The sequence below is a fragment of the Toxorhynchites rutilus genome, chromosome 3 (assembly GCF_029784135.1).
Source record: "Toxorhynchites rutilus septentrionalis strain SRP chromosome 3, ASM2978413v1, whole genome shotgun sequence".
Taxonomy (NCBI): Eukaryota; Metazoa; Arthropoda; class Insecta; order Diptera; family Culicidae; genus Toxorhynchites; species Toxorhynchites rutilus.
The window spans coordinates 62,411,013-62,422,597 of record NC_073746.1 but is presented as its reverse complement, the minus strand read 5'-3'; the positions used below and the strand labels follow the sequence as shown (position 1 = coordinate 62,422,597).

The 11,585-nt window shown below is 39.7% G+C and overlaps 1 long non-coding RNA gene across 1 annotated transcript; it reads left to right on the top strand.

Moving 5' to 3' along the window:
* The first annotated feature begins 5,728 nt into the window (after positions 1-5,728).
* LOC129778262 (uncharacterized) lies at positions 5,729-7,281 on the top strand. Its single transcript, XR_008743412.1, has 3 exons — positions 5,729-6,230; positions 6,295-6,538; positions 7,040-7,281. It is a non-coding gene; the product is annotated as an uncharacterized LOC129778262 (long non-coding RNA).
* The last annotated feature ends 4,304 nt before the right edge of the window (positions 7,282-11,585 follow it).

Genomic DNA, 11,585 nt, shown 5'->3' with positions numbered 1-11,585 from the left:
TTACATTACACTGTGGTCTAGCTTCAATTTCAACTGCACGTGGTCCACTTGCACTTACTTTATGCTTTTTGTGTTTCTTTTTAAATTCGTTGAAAATGCGATAAGTTGATAAGTTTTTCACTGTAAACGTACTACTTAGGATCTACTGTGTAAGATTAGTTTTCTCGATGAAATAAATGGTGTTTTTGATGAAAATTGCAAATTTAATTTTTTTTCTTTGAAACTCTACACTAAAAAAAAGATTTTGACGTAGAACTACGTCTTTCAGGAAGAGTGCCAAATCAAGAAACTGGTCACGTTTTTATGAAATAAAGTTAACGTATAATAACTATCTTAAGCGGAATATTGGAGCAAAGGTGTTTATAGTTTGTGATCGATATCTGAATGGGAATGAGACATTCTGGTACTAGTTAGCAGCGCAGTTCAATCGTAAAGTGAGGACGGACCTAATAATTGAAAAGCGCTGATAGATTTCGACGATTCTCTTCATCAGTGATTTGTTGTAGACGAACCAAATGCAGCGTCCGTTGCACGGGCAATGAGAGAGAAGAGAGGAACTACTGCGATTTACGTTTCGTATATCTGATATCCGAAGTGATGAACAAGTCGATATAATAATATAACTCCGTAGTTCTACGTCGAAGATGCGGTCGTGTCCTAGATACAACACCTTACAATTTTTTTAGCTGCACTTGAAATATTGTTTTAATTTTTGCATAAACAAAAGCGCAATAAAGTGAATTTACAAGACAGCGGAAGGGTTTTTATGGTTAACGGGAAGTGGCAACTATATTGCCACCAATATTCTCAGCTGTTTCAATAAAGGGTGTGTCACATCAAATTGCATCACGGAAAAAACGCTGTAGAAATTTATTTTTAAGGAATTATATCTTCAGCTTTCGCTTATAACCAGATAAGAGTGTATAGATCACGTTGGCCATGCTTCACTGTCAATTTTTCGTAAATTTGGAAAAATGTCGTCGAACGAAAAAGAGCGTCGTGAATTAATCCTGTGCACTCATTTCGAGAATCCGGAGTTGTCACATCGGGACATCGGTAAGATGCTGGGAATCGTCCAATCCACGGTCAGAGTACTAAAACGATACTTCGAGAACCTAACCATCGACCGGAAGGTGAAGAACGGCAAAAATGGATGCTCCGTCAGTGAAAAAGATCACAAGCGCGTAGTTAAGCAGTTTAGACGTGATCCGAGAAGTTCGGTCCGGGATGTCGCCAATAAGCTGAATTTGTGAAGTTCATTCGTCCAGCGGACCAAGCAGCGGGAGGGCCTGCGTGCATACAAGGTTCAGAAGGCTCCTAACCGCGACGAAAGGCAAAACATGGTGGGGAAGACGCGAGCCCGGAAGCTGTACACCGAAATGCTGACGAAGCCGCATTGCCTGGTAATGGACGACGAAACCTACGTCAAAGCGGACTTTCGTCAGCTGCCGGGCCTGTTGTTCTTCTCCGCAGAGGACACATTCAGCGTTCCGGAGGAGATTCGCAAGCAGAAACTATCCACGTTTGCCAAAAAGTACATGGTGTGGCAAGCGATCTGCTCTTGCGGAAAGCGGAGCGCCCCCTTCGTGATGACCGGCACGGTAAACGGGCAGGTTTACCTTAAGGAGTGCCTACAGAAGCGCTTACTACCACTATTGAAGCAGCACGAGGGCCCGTCCATCTTCTGGCCGGATCTCGCTTCGTGACACTATTCAAAGGACGTGTTGGAGTGGTACGAAGCCAACGGGGTCACCTTCGTGCCAAAGGAAATGAACCCGCCCAACGCGCCGGAGCTTCGCTCAATAGAAAAATATTGGGCGATTATGAAGCAGGCCCTCCGGAAGAACCCAAAAGTTGTCAAATCGGAGGCGGACTACAAGAGAAAATGGATCTCTGTTCAAAAAAAAACTACAACCTGACGTTGTACAGAACCTTATGGACGGGGTAAAGAGGAAGGTGCGAGCATACGGGCTTGGGCTCGAAGTATGAATAAAAAGAAAATGCCAAAAGTTGTTTAATAGTTTTTATTTTACTGTCTAAAATTTTCAAAAGGATCGGACTACTGGGCGAATTTCTACAGCGTTTTTTCCGTGATGCAATTTGATGTGACACACCCTTTAGTTTATTTTTTATCAATGGTAAATATGTGTTATTCCTCTTGTAATGAACATGTTCTCTGAAGTTGTAGTCGATTCGTTGCCTAGTTTCCGCGGCCTTATGAGGAGTCAGGAATTCGATAGGTCCACTCTTTTGTAGTGTTTTCAGCTCCTTCTCCAGCCTTTTTCTAATGGCACACGACGTGGTGGTTAAGTTGACGGTTCGTTTATTTCATCGACTTCCCAAAAATTAAACTGACCAGACGTCTCGCGTTACGTGGGACAGTCCCGCATTTCGAAAAAAGGTCCCGCGTAAGATTCCGTCCCGCGAAACGTCCCGCATTTGGCAAAAGAAATGAAAATGTCCCGCGATTTCAATATATTTCAATATCACAATTTGATCATGTTGATCTTCTTAAATGGATGAACCTCAAAAAAAAACTTTTATTTGGCAGACTGCTCAAGGGCGCTTCTAATGCATCCAAAGATTAATACGTTGAGCTGATTTTATCGCACCGATATTGGGCTTTTTGTTTAGAGAGTGTCAACTTTGGTCCCCTAGCTCGGTCAGGGCTTAACGTTTTAAATAAGCCGGAAGAACTAGTGTATACTCGACAGGAAGAGGCAAAATTGTTTGATGAAGTATCGTAAATGAAGCGCTGGGCGGAAAAGATGTATATCGGCGTGTTATTTTACCTTTTCGTGGCTTTGGGGGTCGTCTATATCTCTATTTTGGCCATTCGCCCAAAAGTTTTTTATCGGGCACAGCTGGGGAATGTTGGGAAGGCTGGTGGTCTTCGCGACAATGTTTATCTCCAGCCGATCAATCCTTCAGTGATCTTTTGGCATAATGGGTTGATCCCAGTTTCGGTATAAAGACCACATTACCTTCCCAACTCCGGTAAGCAATTCGTACTATATATCTTCCCGTTCACCATATAACTCGAAGGAAGAGCGGCTTGGACATTCCCTTCACGACTGTCAGAGAAGGACCTTCTTCGAGAACTTGATGTGAATGATATATTCGACGTCATCGCTTACCTGAGGAACGTAAAGTACCCGGTCCCTTGTCATTCGTTGAATTCTAGCATCAAGTACGTCTCGTCTTTCATTATGAGTACGGAAAGAAGTTTTTCACTTCTTTTGCCGGAAAGAAGTTTTTCACCAGCACCTCAACTCTCCTTCTTTGTCTGCTGCTTAGATACGGCCGTTCTCGTCTGACGCTTCCGCATAAAAAGGTCCATTTTGGCCAGATTCTTCTCCACTGTTTGGTCGGTTGCTTCGATCTCCTGGCTTAAGGAGCGGCAAAGAAAATAAAAATACCAGATCGGCTATATCTGGCGGACACAAAGTGCTTCAGGATGTCCAAATTGTTGGCTGTGGAGTGGAGCTTGCAGTATGGAAATATCATCAAGTTGCTTTACAGTGCTGCTGCTGCGAATCAACAGCCTTGAATCATTTTTGTTGTAGACTTAATAAACGTAAGATTTAAAGATTATTTGTTCCTATAAATTATCTTTCATCGCCATCCAAATTAGTCCATTTTTTTGAATGCATACGTTAACACTAAAATCGATGAAAAATGAATTGGAATTTTCGAGCTTTCCATTCGGTGATTTGAAGAAAATTGTAGAATTTAAATCGTGCTTGCCAGGCGTGAATGCTCTGATTGAGCGAGTGATTTTCGGGCGTAAACAAAATCTAAACCACCGAAAAATCAAAAGTGCCGATACCCAGGAAGAAATAATACTGATCAGTTTAGACTCGCTAAACTATGGTTTATCTTATATACATAACTTTTTATTTTTTGTGTCCCGCGTTAGACATCTGACTATCTGGTCACTTTACCAAAAATAGATCTGTAAGCTTGAAAGACTCGCCAGGGTCTTTGACTATCTTTTGCGCTTTGATCCTATACACATTCAGTAGGGTCTGGACCGAATTAGTTGATTCTGTTGACTCGCAAAACTATACGAATCCCAACACTCGCGACGGAATATTATTCACATCCACCTGCAGAAACATTTGATCGATTATATGGTCAATTATGAGGTTGTTGAATGTCATTTGGCTACTGTCTATCGCATGGCATCTCTACCGAATAGTATGCAGCCCCTGGAAACCCAGAACATGTGATTTATGGGTACATGAAAAGTGATATGATAGGTTGTATCCAAGATTTGTTGCAACAGAAAAATGACAAAAGGCGTCAATATTTCGGCAATTGCAATATCAACAAAGATTTGCCTGTATCTTCCAGAGTCTGTAAGGCACCACTTGATTACATAGCGAATCCCATAGGGAGTTGGGAGTGACTCGACCAAAGAAGTTTTTACCCTTGCTGAAGAAAATAAAAAGATAATCCTTTTCTCAGATGGCAATCTTTCCAGCATTGACAACAGTCGCAAGTATCGGTACTATCATCTCCAAAATTTTAAGATGTCTCAGATGAAGTGTAACTCAAGCTTAAATTTGAAATATCTTCTAAAGGTTTGAGTTTATTGAGTTCTGTATTGATTTTTTTTAGTCAGAGCAAATGTTTTATGGAGTGATAGAGGTTAATATTTGTTGAAAAAAAAATCGTTCTATGCAAATGTTCAAATCTAAACTATGACAGAGTTATTGTTTTTTCGAGCCTAAACTGTTTGCCTTAAATTGAATCTAATCCAAAAATTAGATTAAACAAATTCAATGATTTCAGTGTGGTGTCAAAGAACGAGTTAGAGATATATACAGAAATAATCAAGTTTATCATACATTTTTTTAGAAGAAAATTAATGAAAGCCCTTAAAAAACTCCTATTTTTTATTTATTCCTTAAATTGTTCTTAAATTTACACATTTGTTCTATTCCAAATGATGACAAATCTCTGAAATAGAAGCACCAGAATCAGTGAGAGAGTCGTGCTTTTTGAATCAGAGCTAGTTCTAGTAAACAGAGTCCAAAATACAAGAATACAAGTTCAATAACTCTGTCATATTCGACCGTATGCGTAGAGGATTTTTTTTCTTCAAATATGAGCTTCGATCATACCTTCAAATATTAGCACTGATTAACCATTGTTGGACCATTCAATCAATCCATTGGACCTAGTGCCTTATCACTACTATCTGTTTCCTAAGGTAAAATCTGAATTGAAACGAACATGATATGAGCATGTTGAAAATTTAAAGGCGGGATTTCTCTGATATATATGTAGGGGGTGGGTAGTTATTTAAATCATTCAAAGTGTTTTCCAACATATCTGCTCTGGATTTGGTTTTCGGAACCATTGAAGGTATAAGTTTCTTGAGCTGAGTTAGGTCGGTCCTTCGTTTTTAAGAGGCTTTAAACTTTGCAGTTCATTCGCCTCTAGAGTTAGGTTGATTTGTCGTAAGCGAGAAGGTAGAAGATAGACTTTCCACATACCACAAGAATTCACATATGTAGGGGAGGAATTCAATCTAGATTCCTCAATGCTTTCACCAATATCTTCAATCTTTAATATTAAAATATCTAGCTATATCCATACCATCAAGCGGCACTGTGCGGCAACAATTATAACCACTGCAATATATCCATTTCGTCATCCCGTGCACACGAGAGTGTATTGAAGGAAAGGAAAGCTTGACGCACTCTAAACGCTCAGTCGGCGACCGGCAAGCGCTAAGAACGAACGCCACCAATACCTGTGCCCACTGTGTCTACTCGTAACTGAGCGCGACTATTTCGTAAGTCGAACTTTAAGTTGGAGGTTTGGTGTACCTTCTTTGGGACCGGCGAGTGTGTGAAGTGATATAGTCCGCAACTCGACATCGCGACGGGTTCAATCTCGCGTGTGTTACCGTGCGCAAGCCGCTGAATAATTTTCAAAAATTTGAATATCCGCTTAGGTCACGATAGCAACGACGACGGAAGCTGTTAATTGTTGTTGTTCCAGCAAACAACGTTGTTCTGTAAATTATAATTATAAAATATCGTGCTAGTGAGGGAACGATTGGGATAAACTACGCGCGACTATGCTGCGCGTTGCGTTATTTGCGCTGATCTTCTGCCTAATGGGAAACTTCATACTGATGAACGAGCGGGAACGGATCGTGCGGGCAATGGAGCTGGTTGGGCCGAATGCGATGCTGGAAGATATTGTACTGGAAAGTAATTCAGCGATAATTTATTCGATAGATTGAGCTTTGACTCGGATTGTTTTTTTATTGTCTAGATCTACCGGACTTTGATGGTCTGCAACTGGTATGGATTGAGGAATGAGTATTGATTATCAGGGCGATTATTGTCATAGAGCGGGGGTCACGGTGATCAAACTGTTTGATTTACACCTTCAAGATATTGATTGTCGAAGTAATTAACTTGATGAGATGAGACACTACGACTGAGAGAGAAAAAATGAAAGACTGCGCGTTTCGAATCTGTTGAATGCTGTGGAACCCATTGTGATACATGTTAAGGTATGTTTCCATTTTGCATAGATTTCGCTTCATGTTTGAAACTGGTGGTGAAACTGTTACCGAAACGGGAAATATACGCGCATAAAGGATAGACAAAAAGACCTTTCCAATGAGCAATATGTTATTCAATCTAAATAAACAAAAATTAGAACCTATTGTAACAAACATAACTGTGCATTCGGATATGCACAAGTAGGAGTACCTAAAAATATGCATTCTTTCAAAAATGTACAAAAAATGTGAAGACTTGTCAAACTGCCGCTACATCCAAAGGTGCATCGATGGTACAGTGACAATGAGTAGACTTCATTAAACAGGGCCCCCAGATCACTCAAGTGGTCCAATTTAATTCAATCGAGGAATATTGAGAGATGTTTATCTGCAAGATAATTTGGAACGCTGCAGAACACGAAGATTTAGATACGCTAGAACCATTGAAACACTAATAGTATATAATAGCTCTTCATCACACTACCAGCTAATTGTTTCGTCTATTTGCAGATTTCATTATAACCGCCATTGACATACCCGGAGGTGCTGTTCAAAGAAATTCCAAATTTCACCGTTCTGCGAAATTCATCGTTATGCTCAATATTATTTAGAAAGAAATTGGTGGAGCTTGTGATGAGCGTTGGACTAGAAATTCTGTAGTATTCTGTGTATTGTCGGATTATTATCCAGATTTGCCATGTATTATTAGATTTTGGTTTTTATCTTATAACACGGAGGAAGTATTTTTAGAATAGCGTGGATGTTCAGTAATCAATAACACAAGATGACAGCCCCAGTCAACCAACGTTCATGGAACCCCATAGAAATTGGAAAAAAATGTAAGGGGTTGTGTCTTGGACACGGTCTTTTTGTTGACTTAGGGCTAGGATTTTTTTAATCAATTCGCTCGCTTATCATTTCGAATATTATTTTAAAATAATCGAAAAATTTTAAAATAACTCTTTAGTAGAAAACTTAGGTGGCTCCGAAAAACGACTATAGTTTCCGTTGACACGTCTACTTGCCACAAATATCGTAACGTAATCCTTTGTTAACTAGAAGGGGTAATCCTCACGACAGTACAAGGGGTAGGAATATATGGTGCTTATATCAAAGGTGGTCGATGATTCCTGCAACATATGCTACGTCGCCAGTCATATTGCGACGCCCCGAGCGGTCTAGGGCACTTTCTTTACGCATTAAAAAGAATAAAACTCTTCTTTTCTTTCCGCAGGAGGCACGACTGTCCTCCTGCGTGGCTGATGATGCACTCCTCTACTTTATTTTCTCTCTTAACCTAATCCTTCACTGAGGATGTACATCTCTCACAAAACTAAAATTATGTTATTTGCTATCTTCTGTATGTATGGAATTTTCCATTAGTATGGAAAATTCCAATTATCCTATTGGAAGATCCTTGGTTGGATTTTCCCCTGTCTCCAGTGGGAATCTTCTCCATTAGATTTCTTATTAAAATTATTTCTAATGGGACGCGTGAAAAGGGTCACTACAATATAACAAGATTATGATTGTTTACAGCTTAAACGTTGTGGGAAACAATAGGAAGAGGAACGAGGAGTATTGAATATAAAGAAATAATTATCTATTTAAAAACTATAATTACTCAATGAGAAATTCGATCCCAAAGTTTTTCGTGAAAATAAACTCTTTAAATGTCTCGATTACGTCAATTGTTGGAGAAATTTCTTCAATAACATCATAACGAAGTCAAAGTAGTCCGATATGCCGATATGAAGTTTTGAGCATCCCAATTTAACGTGATCCACAACAGACATAGCGGTAGCGCCTACCAGGCCTCGGCATAGTCATAGTCAACTGAGGATAGTCGGCTGACTAACCGACTGACTATATCCATAGTCAGTCGGTAAATGACTTTTGGCTCTTCACGCAGTTTCTCCGCCAAAATGACTGAACAGTCAGTCGGGCGTTTAGTCGCTATCTCCCTCTACCGACTCGACTATATCATTACATTCCTCCCAGTCAAATTGTTCTCATCGCATTTTGAAGTGACTTCCCCCAAAACGAATTCGTTGCTCTCTCTCTCTCTCCCATTCACGTTTGCATGCATCGATGTTTGAGTTCACCGTGGTTTGACAAACGCTACAGGTGAGCTAGATTTTTTTGTAGCGTACACGAAAATCACTCACACGTATAAAATAGCATGCAGTGTGTGTGCGCTATTTTGCACGTCTAATACTAACTAATACTAATGCGAGGACCTTTATAGCATACTTGATAAATGTCTAAGTTCGTTGGTTTGAGTTCACGCACTGAGAGAAATAATTAGTAAAAAGACGGGTGGTAATGTCGGGGACATAACCGGAGTGACGTAGGACTATACAAAGGGGACAGCTTTTGTTAAATATATATGTTTTATATATTGTTTTATTTTCTTCTCCTACGTGAATACCTACTTATCTACCTGAAAAATGGATTAGTTTACTGTTTACTCTTTATGAACATGTTGATGGTTCTGAAAAGGACCTTTGGTGTTGTGTTTTTGCTATCACTCGATATCCCCATCTTGTTCGGTTAAACCTTCCTGTTTAGCTATTGCGTTTGCCACTCGCCACAGCTTTCACAGTTGGAAAATTTCTTCCCATCCAGCTTGTGACATGTTGTTCAGTAAATTACATTTTATGCGTCGTGCCGAAACACTCAGTGTCGCATTGGAGACGATTTTAACCTGTGTTTTAACCATAATTTGGACCCCGAACTCTATGTTTACAAAAATTTCGCATTACATGTCCGTCCAATTAGCTAAATGTCGAACTAATTGTAAATTACTGTACTTTCAATCTGGAAACAATTTGAGAATTGGTGAAAATTGAATAATCAGGAAAGTCCCCAACTATCAATAAGCTCAGAACAACTGCCAAATTCACATACTCATCAGATCCTGGCAAACAAATTATGAAAAAATCAATTTGTGTTTTATTATAATTTTGGATATTATTTTAGAATGCATTGAACTGTATTTCGTAAACTCTTTTTTGAAAGGTTTAATGGCCCTGATAAGCGCCGTGTTCTATGGAATGATTCCAATTTAGAAAACATAGTACTCGTGGTTTTAGAAAAAAACCATTTCGAACGCCCTCGATGTCGCCTTGTTCTGGTTTTACCACCAAAGCAGATTGTATAAAGAACAAACTTTTTTCTTCCGCTACCTGCTGTCGTTTTGCGATTGCGTTTGCCACTCGCTGCAACTGCCTGTTGTTGTCTTGATGTCCACCGAACCGAATGTGTTCTGTTCTGAATGCGGGTTTTCTAATCGTCGCGAGCAGCTTTTCCACTTCGGCGGCCGAAACTATATAACGCCGGCTAGGTGGACTGATGCACTGGTACTAACGCGCTCGGCCTAGCTACCCTTGCGGGGAACTCCGGGATTTTGCCTTTCCCTTCACTTTTCCTCCTTTGCCATATCCAACCATGGCTGCTTGTGTTGGTTTGTTGATGTGATGTGATGCGAAACGATGTGATGTGGTGTATGGTTTCGATGAGAATGATCGTTACGGCAGCGGAGCGGGGATTTTTAAGCTGACTGGCTGGCTCGAGAATTACGCATGTGTGAGACTGCGACCAATGTTTCGTTCATATTTTTTCTATTTCCTTTCCAATCGTGCTTCATTGTATTTCGCTGCTGCTCTGGTTGCCCGTTTTGGTCGGTACGATTTGAGGAGCACAAAATGGACCAATCAAAAATGGGCACATAGTGCATTTGGACAATGCTTGATATTTCACAATTATTCAATTATTTATCTCAAGAAAAATGAAATGTTATTCGTTATGATAGATGCGTAGATATATTTCCTATCAATTGATGCAAAAACCTTTGCGATCTATTGAGAAATGCTCGAGTTATAAGCGCTCCAAATCTTGCATTTTTTCCTACTTGTTCAGTGCCTAGATTTCCATTTCACCCCCTATATCTTTCGGTTAGACGTAGTCCTACGTCAATATAACGAATTTTTTGGTAAATACTACCTATCTATAGTCATTTTCGACCGTACTAATAAACACATATGTCAAGCAGAACCATGATTCGGAAGCCCAATATCGGCTACATTTTCGCGCCGAAAATGCACGTATCAGAATTATATCCTTATTATACCTCCGTATTGCCTTATGGGAACAATGAAAATGGTTAATACGCGCTTTTCTCACCAGTTTTCAGATATGACAATATCCAAGCTTACTAATGTTATCGAGTAAAATATACTAATCTCTGGTAGGGATGCGGGTTTGTTGACAATATGTACAAAAAATTAGTACATTCTACTAATTTTGCAATACCAAATGTATTTGGTAGTTTTCGACCGAGGATTTTTCTAAGTGCGATGGGTAGAAAAAAAACCGTCCATTAATGGGGTAACTACTTTTTTGCATCAGGAATCAAGTTTTCGTTCCTCTTTATATGGACGTGCGTACGCGGGTACAAAATTAGTATCAGGGGGAAATGGAAATGTGGATTGAAGTCAGTTGAATGAAGAGGCAGATTTGTATTCATTAGTCGAGTCAGTTAAAATAACCACTGACTGGACTAGTACACCAGTCATCCTCGCTAATCAGCGCTAGTCAATTCATTTTCTAGTCAAGTCATCTTTTGTTGGCGGCGACTGCCGAAGCAGTTCTAGTGGAAGCGAAGCTACTGGGAGTAGAGTCGGTCTTCATTTTTCACCTTCGATGATTTCGGGTCCTGGCGCCTACATTGATCAGGAGAGCAGTTGTTGCAATAGCTTTTTCATAGTAGAAACAACTGATTGTACTATGCAGCAATAGGACAGAACAAAGAGAATCAACATCGGTCAGTTCTGTTATTCTGTAAAGTATCCAAAAACGTAGAACGGTTGCGCACGAACATATACAAAAAATAAATTTTTGATCGAAGTATAAAATAATGAATTTGATCGAAGTACTTCTTAATGAATATTCAGCATATATGGTAGATTACTACCCATATGATTATAATATTCCATATGAATTTCAAACCTTTTTTTAATTTACTTCGGATTGTACGAGTTGGGTCTAAAATCGC